The sequence below is a fragment of the Pan troglodytes genome, chromosome 11 (assembly GCF_028858775.2).
Source record: "Pan troglodytes isolate AG18354 chromosome 11, NHGRI_mPanTro3-v2.0_pri, whole genome shotgun sequence".
Lineage (NCBI taxonomy): Eukaryota > Metazoa > Chordata > Mammalia > Primates > Hominidae > Pan > Pan troglodytes.
The window spans coordinates 73,392,824-73,411,706 of NC_072409.2; positions in this window are offsets into that span (position 1 = coordinate 73,392,824).

The following is an 18,883-nucleotide window of genomic DNA, read 5'->3' on the forward strand; positions in this document are numbered from 1 at the left end:
ACCATGACCGGCTAGTTTTTTATTTTTAGTAGAGATAGGGTTTCTCCGTGTTGGCCAGGCTGGTCTCGAACTCCTGACCTCAGGTGATCCACCCGCCTCAGCCTCCCAAAGTGCCAGGATTACAGGCGTGAACCACCACGCCCGGCCAGTCCTGCTAATTTTTAACCACTGCCACCACCACCACTGTGCTTTGGCTTCATAGTCTTTAGACCATTTAGTCTTCACAGCAGTCCCGTGGGGAACAGATGAGTAAGCTGAAGCTGAAAAGGAGTAAGAGGCTTGTCTACACTAACAGCTCTAGCAAATGGTGATGCAGGAATTCACATTTGGGTCTGATTCCAGCTGTCATCTTCTTACGAAAAACATATAATCTTATTTATCTAATGAAATCATAGAAAGGAATTATTAAACATAAGCCTCATTATTTCATATACCACAGAATGGCATAATCTAAGATGAAGAGCATATAGATTTTGAATATCACCTGGGCATTTTTGGTTCCTTCTCTGAGTCTTACCTTTTGTAATAAAAGCATTGCTTTTGTCCTCAAATATACACTCCTGTAAGAGGCAGACCTTCCCATTCATGCCTGTATTAATTAAAAGTTAAAAGAAAGAAATATTCAGTGCAAGTATCTAGTTACACACTTTGGAGAAAGGAGCTTCAGCTGCTTCCACTTCTGAAGACAGAGAAATAGCAAAGAAAGAAGTTCACTTCAGTTTGTTCTAGGAAGAACAAAGACTCATATCTCTTGAGAGCGAAGAAAGAATCAGACCTTTTCAGTCTATTTAATTTTAATTAACTATGAAAGTGTGTTCGCAATGCAACGATGTAAAACTAGCTAGTAGTAACTGAGCTAAAGAAGGTCAAAACAATGATTACAATCAAGATATGACCGTTATTGCACATATTTTTGGTTTGTGGGAGCGATTTTTTTTCTTCATGTTCTTTTTCTTATTAAATTTAGAATTTGATGATTCTTCAGTGTAAGTTTGGTAAAAGAACAGGTTAATTTAACATTATTTGGATAATAAAGCATATTCTTTGTAAAAATGTAAATTCCTGGAGCCTTAGTCTTCCAATTTCCCTTCGCCCATCCTAGTACAAAGCTGCCTCTGTCTAGTACTGATCCCTAGAAATACTGCCTTGCTCCATAGAACAAAATGAAGCACAAATCATCTAGTGGCAGCAATTTGAATGAGGACCTTGACTAGGGGACAAAAAAACACCATTTAAAAAAATTTTATATATATATATTTTTTATTATACTTTAAGTTCTAGGGTACACGTGCACAATGTGCAGGTTTGTTACATATGTATACATGTGTCATGTTGGTGTGCTTCACACTTAACTTGTCATTTACATTAGGTATATCTCCTAATGCTATCCCTCCCCCCTCTTCCCACCCCACAACAGGCCCCGGTGTGTGATGTTCCCCTTCCTGCATCCAAGTGTTCTCATTGTTCAATTCGCACCTCTGAGTGAGAACATGCAGTGTTTGGTTTTTTGTCCTTGCATTACTGGGTTTATACCCAAAGGACTATAAATCATGCTGCTATAAAGACACATGCACACGTAGGTTTATTGTGGCACTATTCACAATAGCAAAGACTTGGAACCAACCCAAATGTCCATCAATGATAGACTGGATTAAGAAAATGTGGCGCATATACACCATGGAATACTATGCAGCCATAAAAAAGGGTGAGTTCATGACCTTTGTAGGGACATGGATGAGGCTGGAAACCATCATTCTCAGCAAAAAAATACCGTTTAACTCCACAATGATAGGACCTCATGCTCTAAACCACTCATTCAATACCATCAATCCCTGAGTAATATTGTCTTTTCATATAAAGTTCCATAAAAACTTCCTGAACATTTCCATGTGCAAAGCACTTGTACTAGATATTGAAGAACAAGAAAGTGAATAGATAACCAGGATTTCTTCTCTGTAATCTGTCACAAAAGAAAAAAATACATGCAAATAATCCTGACATAAAGTAGTAAATTCTGGGATAGAGAGAAAAATAGTACATTGTGAAGAGTAATCCTAACTGGATATTATTATCTTTTATACTTTCTGCTTTTCATTGTAAACTCTTGGAAACCAGATATTTATCTATTATCCAGAATCTTTGCATGTAATGAGTGTTGTAGTCAGTCATCTTTTTTTAGTAAGGGGCAGAAATTCAACTTCCATTAGGTTAAAAAATATTGTCTTGTATATTCTTAAGCCTAGGAGTAGCCTGATATCAGCTTCAGGCAAGTTGAATCAGGTTCTCTAAGGAAGACAGAAGAATTTCTCTCTCCATCCCGTCTCTGGTTTTCTCTGTATTCTCCCAAGGTTCTCTTACAGCAGGATTAAAGGTGGCCCCAGAAATATTACACTTGGATAGTAACACCAGCAGATAAGGAGCTCGTCTTCTCCATAATGTTAGCAAAACATCATGAATTTATTCTTAATGGCCTATCATAGGTTGTGTGATCAGCTGATTTACTATATCCGGTCCACTGGAAAATGAGTCACTGGGGCCAGAGGAAGAATGGGACACAATGAGTGGCTGGTCTAATTCATGTGCCCACCAGTGGAGCAGATGGGGACCAACTTATCTTTTGTTGAAATAAGTAAACAAAAAGGAGCTGCTCTGGATTGTCTGCAAGGTTTGCGAAGAATTAGCTGAGTCAATGATCAGTAAACAATGCCAGGAGCTTGCTCTGGTAAGGTCTGCATTCTTTAAAAATGGTGTCATAGATATCAGAAAGTGAACATGGTTAACCATTTGTAATCATCAGAAAACAAGAAAGGAAAATAAATAAAATAAAATAGAAATTGTAAAAATCAGCACTTGAATCACAACACTTACAGTTATGAAAACTAGACTAATAACACATATCAATCAGAAATTCTTGTATTACAGTTTTAAGAACTTCCCTGAAAAGCCACAGGGAAAAGGCAACTCTTATTTGAACTGTGGAATGATCTTTATTGCCAACAATATACGTATCCTTCAAATGAAAATAAATTACTCCTATGAAAACAATGTCTATGAAAACATGCTTAAACTTCATACATTATACGTTAATACATTATATTTTCAAGGTGTAGGAACCTATAAAAATGTGCCAATATGGTTTTTCTCAAGTGCCGTAATTTACATTACCTTATTTATTTAAGCAATTTTAATCAACTCCTTAAAAGCTTTGAGTGGTTCTTACTTCACCAAACCAGAGGACAAGCATAAGTTTCAAGAAGCCAGCAACTGACAAGCCTCCAGGAAGAGCTGCACCACAGCATCACAGGTGGCTGTCCTCACATGTCTATCTTGGCATCTCACAATTCACATCACTTGCCCAACTCTTGGCAAAAGTCTATTTTTACATGGAAACGAATCTCTATTTGCTCCTGATCACAGGATTAAATAAGCTGGTCATTCCCAAATAATTCTGAAAATGTTTCCTCAAAAAGGTTATGCTTTCCTAATTTTTACTCTTAGGAATTTCCTAATTGTACCAAAAGCAAAGATGGTGTTTTCTATTTTAAAAAGTTGCTACAGACCAATCATTTTCAGCTGAGTTACTATATCCAGTACGAAACTAGGGAAACTACTTTGTGCCATAACATTGCCAGAACCTAAACATTTTTCCCACTATGATGAGCGATAGCACTGAAATGAACGTCATCATGAACAAACACAAAAAGATTGAATGGGAACAGTTTGTATAAAAGCATACACTGGACATTTCCAATCTAGTCATATAGATTAAGATGTCCATCGATGTAAATCAATTCAAAGGTTGAATCTGACTTTCTCCTCCCTCGAGGAATGATTTGCAGATATTGGCTGGCCTTTTTTTTTAGTTTGACTACTACTTCACATTGTACTTGTAATTTGTCTTATGAAACACTAAAACATATTTCTTTTCCAGTCAGGTTTATTGAGGTATAATTTATAGCCAGTAAAATTCACCCTTTCTAGTGTGCAGTCCTAGAAGTTTTCACAATTAGATACAGTCATGCAGCCACCACCAAAATCAAGATTAAGAATGGTTTCATCACACTGAAAAGTTTCCCAGGCTCCTTCAAAGTCAACCACTGGCCCCTGGCAACCATGAATACATTTTCTGTCCTGATAGTTTTACTTTGTCCAGAAAGTCATATAAACATAATTACAGAGTATGTAACATTTTGAGTTTGGCATCTTTCACTTTAAGATTCATCTATGTCGGCCGGGTGCTGGCCGGGCACAGTGGCTCACACCTGTAATCTCAGCACTTTGGGAGGCCAAGGTGTTTTGGATTGCTTGAGGTCAAGAGTTCAAGACCAGCCTGGTCAACATGGTGAAACCCCATCTCTACTAAAAATACAAAATTAGTCGGGTGTGGTGAGAGGCGCCTGCAATCCCAGCTACTTGGGAGGCTGAGGCAGGAGAACTGCTTGAACCCGGGAGGCAGAGATTGCAGTGAGCCAAGACCATGCCACTGCACTCCAGCTGGGGCAACAAAGTGAGACTCCTCCCCACCCCCCTAAAAAAGATTTATCTATGTCCTTATATTATCAGTCATTCAAGAAGTGTGGATTAAGATATTTTCCTTTAGAGTCTCCCTTGTTTCCTAAAGCCAAAGTCAATATGAAAAACCTGAATCTGGCCATTTATAGTGTTGTCTATAGTTATGAATAAAAGGATGTAAGTATGGCTAGTTTCCCTGGCATGCCAGGGTAAGTAAGGATAAACACTCTTAGGGCGTAATCATAATCTGTGGTTATCGCAGGCACTAAATCTTATGCTCATAAGATCTAAGCCTTGGTTAGACAAATGATTAGGCACTAAAATTAATCAGGAGACACCAGACAGAGGTTGAGTATGGTTTCCATTACTTTTTCTTTATTGTGATGATACTGTCATATATATTGATAACTTCAGAGTATAACACGTTAGATTTCTTATCTGACCTGCCTTTCACAAAATGAATTACTGTTGAAGCAAAGGAATCAGCAGACAGACCTCTTAACAGGAGTAGGAGACAATGGATAGAGGCCCCTGTTTCCCAAATGTGAGTCATTCAAGTGCCACCTTCATGATTTGGGTTCTACCCACATATCAAATCAAATGACCATTATTTAGCATTTTATATTATACATTTCACAGTTTTACTATAATAAATGTCTTTTTAGAAGGACTTTTCCTCCTACTATGGTTAATAGAAAGCCATTGTCAAATATATAAGGTAACTATGAAAAATACAACAATTTAAGAGCTCTACCTATGTGAGTCCATGTATCACCCCATATGCCGCTGAGTTCTTGAGTATGAGTAGGGGAGTGCATACATACACAGAGATATGGTTTTAGAAACACTGCAATTACAATAGATGTTTTTGGCTGAGCAAGGCAAAGGCCAGTGAGATTCAGCAACATTCTCCCTCCATTAGCTTATAGTTGGCATGTGGTCCGTAGCTCCTTACCTTAGACTAAAACATGAAATAAAACTATGGCCCCAAAAGACTTAAAGGATTTATTCACCAAAGGACATATTCATATTTCATGCTAGTATAATCTTCTTATATATCTGAGAGTTATTATAGAAATCTGTGCAGAGAAGCATCATATTTTCTAAGAAAATGCATCATTGGAATCTCTTCTGATGCGTGGTCACTGTGCCCTTTGACAACTAACCTTCACAATGTTAATCATCTCACCTGTTTGAAAGGGACTAAAATGCTTGTTCCATTTACTGTTTAATAACGCTATCAAAAGGATTAATGAGAGAAAACCTCTAGAATACTTTAAACTCTCTCCAAAAAGGCAGCAGTAAAACAGCAGGTGTCTCTTGTGAACACACATTTGTCTTCTTCCCATAAACTCATCCTGAAGGACATCAGGCTTCCAGCTTATATTTAATTGGCTGATTATGTTGTCACTCTTGAAGCTCCTTGCCAAGTTACAGGGAAGAGTTTTCTTGGAAACCGTAGTTTCCAAACTTTCTCCAGCTATGCAGTTTAATTACATCAAGCAAAATGACAACAGAGCTCGTAATTAGCCTGGAGATTAATTACAGCTGAATCAGTCCAAACATCACAGCTACCAAATTCAACACAGGTGCTTAGGCAAAGAGAAAAGAGTTTTCTCAATACCCAGCAGAAGATGGACATGGAAGATGTGCTTTATGACTCTCTTCCCATGAGCTTAAACACACAACCTGTGCAAAATGCCTTGTGTCTTCATAGCCAGGATGTCCCTAAGTATTTTAAAAAGAACCAGATCCAAAAACATTCCAAACAGTGATACCATCAATAATGTAATGTACAATGACTGAAACAAATCTTTTTTTCTATGTGAATTTCTGAAACCTAGAGCTCTCTTTCCCCTTCTCATTTCGTATCTGATTATTGAAGAGTCTAAAAATCCTACATCATTCTTCTACTCCTTTCAGAATTACAAATGAAAGAGCAATAGGGAGATGTGGTTCAATTGGCATAAAATTTCAGTTATGCAAGATGAGTAAGTTCTAGCGATCTGCTATACAACATAGTGCCTGTAGTTAACAATACTAAATTGTGCATGTTACAATTTAAGAGGGTGGATCTCATGTCAAATGTTCTTACCACTAAAAAAAAGGACACAAGGAAATTTTTGGAAGTGATGAACGTATCTGTTACTTTGACGGTGGCAATGGTTTCATGGGTGTATGCATATGTCCAAATTCATCAAATTGTGTACAATAAATATATGCAAGTTTTTTGTTTTTTTTTTTGAGACAGAGTCTCACACTGTCGCCCAGGCTGGAGTGCAGTGGCACGATCTCGACTCACTGCAACCTCCACCTACCGGGTTCAAGCGATTCTCCTTCCTCAGCCCCCCAAGTAGCTGGGATTACAGGCGCATGACAACATGCCCAGCTATTTTTTTATATATTTTTAGTAGAGATGGGGTTTCACTATGTTGGCCAGGCTGGTCTCAAACTCCTGACCTCGTGATCCCCCCGCCTTGGCCTCCCAAAGGCAGTTTTTTAATATATCAATCATACCTCAATACAGCTGTTTAAAAAAATTAAGAGAAAAGCAAGTGAAAAACCTGTACCTTGTGTTCATCCTGTGACTCCTGAAAGTGAGTAAGCCCTGGAGTGTCACCATGCTCCCACACAGTGTTGAAGCAATGCCAGATCAAACACTCTCAAGCCAACAACCACCCACCTGGAACCTCCTATTACCTCTCTGAGAACTACTGCAAGAGGAAAAGGTTGAGTTAGGAAGACAGAAAAAAGGAAGCTGGTCTTATTTACAAATGCTGTCCTTTCTTATTTCCTTTTACCTTCAAGTCATTTGAGATACCTTTAAATATATGCAAATCTAGGATCCAACAAAGACAAATTATATCCCCTAGTGATTTTAAGGTGCAACTAGAGTTGATAACGACTGGTCTGGAGGAGTCTCAAAGAGATTGGCCACATTATATAATTGCATTCGATTCAGGGGAACCGGCAGCTATGCAGTGGAGAAGTAGGGAGGAAGAACAAGGCCAGAATATAGGAAACAGAGAGAATGAAGAGACACAAATCAGGATCCCAGAAGCTTGTACACAAAAGAAATTAAAGGTGTGTAGTAATACACAAATACGTGATTCTTAAACCATGTAAGAAACAAGAAAACTTGTCTCTGAATCAGAAGCTGATGAGGATTGCAAAGAAGCATTTTTAATGGGTTTATTGGATACATGAGTTTGTTGGTTTGATTTTCTGTTTGCTTATTTATTTGTGCATTCAGAGGAGTGGGGATTTCTTTGTTATTTTTAAAAAACAAATATTAACTAAAAAGAATAAACTGTGTTCAGACATCCCAAAGGGAAACCCATGGAAAGAAAAGAGGAAATGAAATTTGGAGCAGGCCTTGTGGAATGATTTAAATAAATGAAATGTCTGCAAATGCATAGGTAGGCCTAATGCTTGTATCCTAGCCTACTCCGAGACGTGAGGGAAGCTGCTGCAAAGCCATTTGCTTGCACAAGACTGGAGGAGAGAGTACATGGCTGCCAGGAGAGGAATGTTGTCAGAGCGACTTCAAATGAGCACAGCCAAACTCTTCAGCGCTGAGAGGCCGACCACTGTGCAACCAGCCGCACTGCCATCTGCCCAGGCTGCCTTCTCGGTGCTGGGCCAAGCCAAGAGCGGCTCCCCCACCCCACTTTGGAGGATCCAGGGCACGTAATGCTCTAGAACACAATTCTGCTAAAGGAGGGCAGGGGTGGGAGGCCCCAGTGAAAAAGACCTCCTGCGATAGCCCTGGTGTGTGCAGGCACACATCCCCACATCCATGTGTGTCCTTGCTATGTTAGGGAACAGTGCTCAGTTAGGATGTTCCTCCTGTCCCCGTCATACTCAGAACTCTGGATCTCCAGGTGGGATGGCTCAGGTCGGCTTGGTGTAGCAGTGATGTGAAATCTGAAGCTGTGCATTCAAAACTCAACTCTACATCTTACTTACTGGCTGATCATTGGTAAATCATTTCATTTTTATGAGATCCAGTTTCCTCACTTGTAGATTATTAGAGGCTTCCTTGTCTATCCATTTTACAGCTAAAGATATTGAGAACCTCACAGCAAAAGAAACTACCATCAGAGTGAACAAGCAACCTACAGAATGGGAGAAAATTTTTGCAATCTACTCATCTGACAAAGGGCTAATATCCAGAACCTACAAAGAACTCAAACAAATTTACAAGAAAAAAAAAAAAAAAACCCATCAACAAGTGGGCAAAGGATATGAACAGACACTTCTCAAAAGAAGGCATTTATGCAGCCAACAGACACATGAAAAAATGCTCATCATCACTGGCCATCAGAGAAATGCAAATCAAAACCACGGTGAGATACAATCTCATACCAGTTAGAATGGCGATCATTAAAAAGTTAGGAAACCACAGGTGCTGGAGAGGATGTGGAGAAATAGGAACACTTTTACACAGTTGGTGGGACTGTAAACTAGTTCAACCATTGTGGAAGACAGTGTGGCGATTCCTCAGGGATCTAGAACTAGAAATACAATTTGACCCAGCCATCCCATTACTGGGTATATACCCAAAAGATTACAAATCATGCTGCTATAAAGACACATGAACACGTATGTTTATTGCGGCACTATTCACAATAGCAAAGACTTGGAACCAACCCAAATGTCCATCAATGATAGACTGGATTAAGAAAATGTGGCACATATACACCATGGAATACTATGCAGCCATAAAAAGGATGAGTTCATGTCCTTTGCAGGGACATGGTTGAAGATGGAGACCATCATTCTCAGCAAACTATTGCAAGGACAAAAAACCAAATACTGTGTGTTCTCACTCATAGGTGGGAATTGAACAATGAGAACACATGGACACAGGAAGGGGAACATCACACACAGGAGCCTGTTGTGGGGTGGGGGGAGGGGGAACAGATAGCGTTAGGAGAAATACCTAATGTAAATGACAAGTTAATGGGTGAAGCACACCAACATGGCACATGTGTACATATGTAACAAACCTGCACGTTGTGCATATGTACCCTAGAACTTAAAGTATAATAAAAAATATATATATATAAATTTTTAAAAATCACTGTAAAAAAATTAGATGAAGAATAAAAAAAAAAAGAAAGAAATTGAGAACCAGAGAATACAAAGTGAATTCCCAATTTCACCCAGCTAACTGTCTGTTATGCAGAATCAACACCCAAATTTCCTGTCTTGAGTCATTTTCTTCCCCATCTGTACTCCTCTGCTCGAATATCTCTTCCAACTCCTTTTTAAGAGATGATCTTAGGAGATAGTGAGAGCTTATGGTTCAAGATAGTGGACTGACTACACACATCATCTCCACTGCCTCCCAAAAGCCTATCGGATTCATGGAAAATATTTTTTAAGAGGAGAAAGAGGATGGGAAGGGGGGAAAAGTCACCAGCTATAAACCATAAAGTTTGAACAAAATGTGAAAGGTAGAAGGAACATTGAGATTGGATTGATGGAGAAAAATTTTCAAAAGCAAAAAAATTAAAAAATTAGTTTAAGTTAAAAGGGGTACCCTCATTAATAAGAACTTTATTGAATATATATTGTATATAGATTATGCAATAAATAAGGTATATAATATTACATTTTAATATTAAATGTATTAAATACATATAATTTGTACATAATATGTTATATTACATATATTACAGTTTATAGATATGATAGACTACTGTGAAGCCTTTGTAATACATAGTGGTGAAAATCTTTATATACCGGCATGAAGGGATGTCAATATAATGTCAAAAGGAGAAACTCAACATTAAAACCGTGTGAATAGCCGGGCGCAGTGGCTCACCCCTGTAATCCCAGCACTTTGGGAGGCCGAGGTGGGCAGATCACGAGGTCAGGAGATCGAGACCATCCTGGCTAACACGGTGAAACCCCGTCCCTACTAAAAATACAGAAAATTAGCCAGGTGTTCTGGCACCCGCCTGTGGTCCCAGCTACTCAGGAGGCTGAGGCAGGAGAATCGCTTGAACCCGGGAGGCAGAGGTTGCAGTGAGCCGAGATCGCGCCACTGCATTCCAGCCTGGGCGACAGAGCGAGACTCTGTCTCAAAAAAAAAAAAAACAAAAAAAAAAAACTGTGTGAATTACACAAATCTACTTGATGTGTGCATGTAATACACATTTGTGTAGTAAAAATGCAAGCACTTACACAGTGCTTGCTATGTAAATGCCTATAACACTGCCATTAGCACCATTATAAACAGAAGGAAACTGAGACACAGAGAGGTTAAGCAATTTGCCCAAGGTCACAGAGCTACAATAAATAAGTGGAAGGTCTAGGGCACAAATCAAGGCCATCTGCTCCTGAGTCAGTGTCTCACAGTTGATGCTCAGCTTGTCAGCAGAACACAGAGAGCTCTGAAAGAGTACCCACCCAAGCCTGACTTCCCAGAGAGGTGATGGATGAAGCATTTCCATTTTACTTTTATATTTCCCTATTGTTTAAATAGCCTTCCATAAGAATGCATTTTTTTCATTTTGTTTTTAAAATTATTATACCATGAAACATGGCTGTATGAATTATTACACATGTATGGATTTATGTGACCACCAGCACAATCAGGATACAAGATGGATTCACTTTGCCCAAAAAACTCCCTCTTGCTCTCCTTTGTAGTCACACACTCCCCTCATCCTGAACCCCTGGCAAACGCATGACTTCTTGAGAAGATTATGCCGTATGTAGTCTTTTGAGATTGGCTTCTTTCACTCAGCATAATGCCTTTTACTTGAAAATTTCTCCAAGTAGTTACATGAACTCATCATTTGTTTCTTTTTATTACTCAGTAGTATTCCATCGTATGGATGTACCAGTTTGTTCATCCATTCACCAGCTGAAGGACATCTGGGCCGTTTCTAGTTTTGAGTGATTATGAATAGAGCTACTATAAGCATTGGTGTACAGGTTTTTGTAGGAACACATATTTTCATTTCTCTTGGGTAAATACCTAAGAATGTGCTTGCAAGGTTTATGATAAGTGAATATTTAACTTTATGCAAAACTGCCAAACTGTTTTCCAGAGTTGCTGTAGCATTTTGCATATCCACCAGCAATGGATGAGAGTTCCAGTTGTCCTACATCTTCATCAGCCCTTGGGATCTTCAGCGTTTTTTTCATTATAGTCATTCATGTAGGCGTGTAGGAAGAATGTATGCCTTATTGTTTTCTGTTTTTTGTTTTTTTTTTTTGAGACGGAGTCTCACTTTGTCGCCCAGGCTGGAGTGCAGTGGTGCGATCTTGGCTCACTGCAAGCTCCGCCTCCTGGGTTCACGCCATTCTCCTGCCTCAGCCTCCCGAGTAGCTGGGACTACAGGCACCCGCCACCACGCCCGGCTAATTTTTTTGGATTTTTAGTAGAGACGGGGTTTCACCGTGTTAGCCAGGATGGTCTCGATCTCCTGACCTCGTGATCCGCCTGCCTTGGCCTCCCAAAGTTCTGGGATTACAGGCGTGAACCACTGTGCCCAGCCCTGAATGTATGCCTTTTTAAATTAAAAAGAAATGTAAAAGAATTATACACCATTGGCAAATGTAAGGCAAATAGTTTATATCCTAAGCCGCTAGTAGATGAAAATATAAATAAGAATTATATTAAATATTTCATTAGTTTATTAAATATTTTAAGCATCTAATATGTACCTGCTGTGCTCCTCATATGCATTAATTTCAAAGCCTTAGGGATGTTCATGTGCTTTATAATTTTTCTTTTTATTTTGTCATTCCTATTTTCTATGTATTTACAATGTTCTCAGTTTGTTTTTGTAATCCAACACTAAAATGTAATAAAAAAGAATAGAGAACAGAAAACGTAATATATTTAATTCTAAATAATTATTATTTATGTTAATAATTTGTTATTCAGGAAAACATTTTCCTCTACGGATATACAAGTCAAGATAAGAAGAAGCTCACATAGAGCATACTTAGTTATAGAATTTCAGCTATTTGCTCCACCTTGAACCCTTCTTTGTTTTGTCATATATCAAAAGCATTGTAACAGGCAGAAGAGTTAGTTTACTTCCTACAAATGTATTGTGAATGCTTGACAATGAGAAATTAATTAGAAAAGATATAAAGGCCAATTGATTTTCTGGCTGCCAATTGTCCACTTCGCAGATTATTTATGGAGCCAGAAAGAAAATAGAAAAAAAGGTAAAGAAGTGTGCCTGGGCTAGAAGACAGCAAAGGGGCTGCCCAGGAAATCAAATACAGTCATCCCTGATGGTTCAGGATTTCCACTGAGTCTTTGCCATGTCCTCCTTGCCAAACCTGAGCCACATACACGAAGCGACTATAAGTGGAATGCATCAGCATCAAGGACCTCTTTCTCCTAATTCTGTGTAGATTTCCAAGAACATCTTCAATGATATAGAGAGCAGAAGCAGGAAATCACCTTTGCAAATCAAAACCCATATTACAAACAGGCTAACCAACATGGCCCCAGTCTGAAGAAAAACAGGAATTACTCTCAGAAATTACATTCAATTAAGGAAAGTACTATATTCAAGGAAAGACTTGCACTTCTACCCTAGGGCAGTCTCATGATGGTTCCTGACCCCAGTTCTTCTAAACCACTTGAAATTAAACTAACTAGTTAGAAATGCTTTTCATCATTCTTTTGTGCAGGGTCCTAATTGTTAAGGAGTAGAATTTTAAGTTTGGTCGGATATATGATTTTATATTTTAGTCTAGATTTCACAGATAAGATACTGAGGGCTAAGGAAGGGAAATGGACTTGCTTTAAGACAAAACAATGTCAGAGAAGAATCATGATAAGACAGAAAAGCTTTCACATAACCAGTCCACTGCATGGATCAAATTTATTTATTTTGCATATTTATTATGCTTCCTGAAGGAAAGCTATTAAAATGCATTGCTTTGGGAGATTACTGTCATCATCTATGACAAATTGCATTTATTAATGACGTTTCCTTGCAGAAATACCACTCAAGAAAGAAAAAGTGAGAAGAAGAGGGCAAGGAGGAGATCAAGGAGAAGGAAGAAAAGGAGGAACAAGAGGAGATAGAGGAAGAAAATCCTCAGAATACACATTAAAAAGTACTGCAAAGTGATTGGGTCAAACCACTTTTTGATTAAAGTTGTTTTTAAGAATAAGCTCTCATTCTTAATGAGTTCCAGCTGATCCTAAAAGTCTTACAGTTTCACCATATCTTAATTGTATTCTAGTATACTTGTCATATGAAACAAGATGCATTATACAACTTCAAATTAATTTCAATTCCTCAATCAAATTTTAAAGAATGAAATTCAGCCACTCTGCTTTAGCTATTACTATTTATCCAGGAACAACTACTGTGGACTTGGCCTTCAAAGTGAGTGAGAATAAAAAAGGATCCAAGAAAATGGCTGAGATTTCTGGAAGCAAAGATAAGTGATAGATTTTCTATTTCCAAAGAATTCATTTCTTGGCTCTATGAAAATATATTTAAGTTCATTTATAACTACTCAAATCCTATCTAAGACCCGTAGTTAAGGTATCCCTAAAAATAATACATCCTGATGTGATCTGTCCTCTCTGGGTAACAGCAGAGTGACCTCAAACGCTGGTTAAATTGTCCTGGTTTAGCTACCTCTCCTTAAAATATCTAAATGGATACTTTTAGTTTAGGATTTCATAAATAATAATCATAACTAGTATTACTAAGCCTTAACTTTGTGTCATGCACTCTTTTAAGTGAATAATGTGTGCTAGTTTATTTGATCCTTGAACCCTATAAGGTAAGTACTACTGTTAACCCCATTTTACAGCTAAAGAAACTGAAGCAAAGGAGGCTAAGATACAGATGGTAAAAGTCTCCCAGCATATACAAGTGGAGCAGGCAAATGAGCCTGTGCTTGTGAAGAAAAAAAACCCATTTATGGGTGAATTATGTAGAGTTTATTAAAGAGTTAATTTAAAGACATACATGAATAGATAAGGATTTTCAGTAAATTACAAAGTGTTAGCATGGCTAAGCATAGTCTGGGTTTATTGTTAACTTCACCTCACTGGGCTTTTGTTAGAGCTATTAGCAAAAAGTGATTAGAAGCAGATCTTTATCCTGGGTGACACTCCTGTCTTCTTGCCTGGTGCTAATTCTATCTCTCCTGCTTCTAGTAACTCAACATCTGATACTCATTCATGTCACCATTGTTTGGACAACTCTTTCATAACCAGTATATCTATTGTGAAGCATTTTAACTCCTTTCTATTATTGCACAAATTTCAACTTTTAAAAGAGAGAGCTTTGTTGTCTTAAATCTAAAAATTTCATGTGAATTTCTATTGCACTAGCTATAGGTTGGTGCAAAAGTTATTGCGTTTTTTGCCATTACTTTCAATTTGCACTAACCTAACACATACCTCTGTCTTCACCAGCATTACATGTATAATTCCTTTAACTGCCATGCCCTCTGCAAATGCTTGCTGAGAAACTGTGGATTTCTTCTGGGTTTTATGGGTCTCCCTGGCTTTGGATACTCCCTGAGTATCACTTAGTTTAAGGGCCTTACATATACCAGAGCCTCTTAAACTCTGGCATTTCTATATCTCACCTGTGGATTTCGTTGAACTGCAGATTCTGGAGCCTGGGATTCTGAATTTCTAACAAGCTCCCAGGGGAAGCTTATGCTACTTCACAGACCATACTTTGAATGGCAATGACCTAAGAGATTTTTCATTCCTTCCTTACCAATTTCTTGTATCCTCCTCCCATTTCCTGCCCCAGCAGAAATACCCAGGTTATATTATTTTCACATGCAACCAATGTTTTCTCACCAGGTTTTTGGAGTTTTTTTCCTCCATTTCTATGGTCACTAACATGTATGTTTCTATGTTCTCCTGAGGACCAGATAATCTAGAAATTTTCTCAAGGTAGTAATTCAGGGTAAGGTATAAGAATAAAAAACCCACCTCTGTTGCCCTTAGAAATATTTAATCCATAAATAGACAGGCCGTGAAGTTGCTCTCACCTTGTTTTGTATTTATCCTCCTCTAGCAGCTGAAAGTAGAACTCAGAGGAAATGGAAAATAGATGAGGGGAGGGCTTTGCCTGAGACAGCTTTCATCAGTAAAGTACTAAAGTAATTACTGCACCTGACAAATTTCTACTCCTTGTTTTAGCCTAGTTTTAATAAAAGAAAGATTCAACAATGGTTTATATTACCTGGCATTGCCTTTAATTTTATCAAGCTCCAGTATGAAGACTCACCACATTTACACTAAAACTGCTTTTTCTCCTGAAGTTCATTTGTGAAGGCAGCCACTGGGGCTTTAATCATCTTTTCTTCCATCTTTCATTTCTAACACACTGTGATTGATAATGGCTCTCCCAGGACCCCCTGTGAACCAGGCAAATTCTCCATCATGTCAGACCCAGGTAGTCAGTGGTAGAGAAAGCATTCACTAATTAAGAACAGAAAGGCCATTTCAAATACTCTGGCTATAAAGAGTTAGCATTTCACATTCACGGTGGGCTGCATTCAAAGGTAAAGTCCTCTGACCCGATGGACCTGGCTATATTTCACTAAGCTTGGGAACAGTAGGCAAACCCTTGGCATTTCAAAAGTTCTGTTGAAATCTAAGGTAATGAAATGCTGCTCGTGTCTGAGAGCTCAAAGCCCTTAGAATAACCTTGTCAGTATTAAGCAGATCACAGGAGTTCAAATCTCAATCACTAAGGTGCCATTGTCTCAAGGAGCACTTAGGAAAACCTTGAAAATGTTTTATGCCTCCAGGATAACTCTTTTAGCATTGATGCTTCTTAAAAAGTTCATTTCCTATTATTTTCTCTAAAAACCTATGGCTTATCATTTTTTGGATGATTTTAAAGGAGTCTGGAAACTCAGTCTAATTTGTGGGCAAGATGTTTCAAAATCTATATTGCAGAAGTATGAGTCAGTCATTGAATTGTATTTGAAATGTGACTTCTAGGATGTATATGGCATAAAAATACTCAAATGCACCTCATTATAAAATGCTAGGACATAGTAGAACTGTACCTAATATGTTCTTATAGTGCTGCTTTAAGAATTGTGGCTGATGGCTGATGTAAATCTTCTAAACCAGGAACTGGCCAGACCCTAAGGCAATGCCTCAGACCTCTGCTCTAAAAGTATTGGGTTCAGAACTTTGCACACTAAGGATAGAAATGACCCCCACTAAATGCTCACCTCCAACCAGGCAAAAAATAATCTCCCTATTCCTGAGGTCTGATAACAAGTGTTTTAGTGAAATACCAAAGAATGAGATAGGAGCTAGACACATCATCTCTAAAACTCCTGCCCAGCAAGAAGAGCATGAGCGTGGGATGGCCACAAACTGGAGAATCACCAGAACAAAGAACTGTAAGGATGTTAAGACAGAAGAGGCAACAAGGAGTTGCTTTCATGGGACTGATGACCATCCTTTAAACACTCATTGGAGAACTATTTGGATAAGGCCAAGAAACTCAACAGTTGGTATTCAACATATATACCTGACCAAATACATCTGTCCATTTATGAGTGCCTTGAATTGCCTTTGGTTTCTGCTTGTGAGCATAAATAAAAACATATTGGTAAGCAAAAATTTGCTGATTTATTATAGCTCTGTCTTTTTGGAGCACTTTAGTCTCTCTATCTACACACACACTAAATCTTCCCGGTACTTTCTTGGAACCCTCAGAGATGTCTTGCCTGGGTTTCAAACACAGGTTTCATTTGTTCTTCCACTTTGGCAGCCCCTGGAATATCAGGTGTCAGCAAAGCTGTCTGAGGATGACTCTGCAACCCAAAAGCTGCTATTGTGCCCTCCTTGAAGAGAGCCACCTCCACTAGCTCTTAGTCTTCCAGGAAACCAAGAGTGGTTCATGCCCTGAAGATGACAGGACAGTACTGCATACCCTTTACTCTTGTTTGAGCCATGTTCCATGCAGAAATGCAGAGGTTCTCTCTCTTTCCTTAGGACACAAAGCTAGTGTCAGGGGCTGAGCTGAGGAGCCAAACCTTCTTGCCACCTCCACCTCTGTCTCTCTGCATCCAGGTATTTGAAGCAAAATCATTCCAGAATCCAAGCGCATTTGTGAAATGCATATATGTAGTGTTGAGCTTGAGATTAAGAAAGTGGATTAAAATTGTCTTCTTAGAGCTTAAATTTTGGGAGAGATTACCAGAATGGAAACTCATATAGAGATCAATGGACATGTTTTCAAGGTTAGTGGACAGTCTAACATAAAAAAAACTAGTCTTCAGACAATGTAAAAATAAAATAAATTGAGTGCCATGGAACAAGGAGTACAGTAAGGCTTATCAGGGCCACATGCACAACAAACAAGAAGAACATATATGCTTTTGAATCTTATTTTCTTTCTTTTATAATAATGTAGAAAAATTTGCAAAAGAATGTAAATTTTGAAGTGTTCCTTGAGGCAAATGTACTGTACATTTTCATATTTGAATATTAAATGTATTCTATACTTAAATTCTTTCCTAGGTAACTGAACACAAGTCCATACCCATGCAAAATGACAGTTGAGAGTAGCTCTCCCAAGACAGACACTAACTCTGGAGAGTGCCAGCACCCAGTCTTCACCTGGGATTGCCATGTACTGACTGGCAGGATATTTAGGAGTGAGCAGACAGTGAAGGATGCTGAGGAAGGAGGTGAGAGTTCTCCCTACTGCCCATGACAGAGAGGGCTCATCAATATGTGGGCTTTTCTACAACAAAAACACCTACCTATTTTCTAAAAGGTACTTAGTGACTGAGACAAAACCTAAACATTTCTTCTGACCTAATTATACATATTCATAAACAAATCCCCAAGAAAAAACAGGACCCTCTGTAAAGCAAATTCTCTCTCCCCTCTCCCCCAGCAAATTTTCTTATCTTCACTTGAAGTGAATGTGGTATTAACAGTTGTATTGTTGTATTGAGAATCTGAGCATAAAGAGACCACAAAAATAAACAAAGTATAGTCCATTAATTCTCAAGAATGGACACCATGAGACTATTGGCCTCTTGGCAGCTTGAATCATTATTTGCAATTATTATACATAATATAATTCTATGTATCCATGCCTTTTGCCATGTGACTTAGAATTCTTGCCCTGCTGCGGTTGTGTTGAGCTTGGCCATGCAATTTGCCAATGGGTTGTGGGTGAGAGATAGTGAGAGAGTTCAGGGCTGAGGCCTCTGGTGGTGCTATTTGTTTCCATTTGCTCTCTTGCACTCCTGCCATTTGTCATATGAAGGGTAGGCTCTGGAGAGTTGCTGGTCCAAGGAGGATGAGAAACTCATGGAGCTGACCCAAACCCAACATGTGCCACAGCCTGGGGCCTGGAGC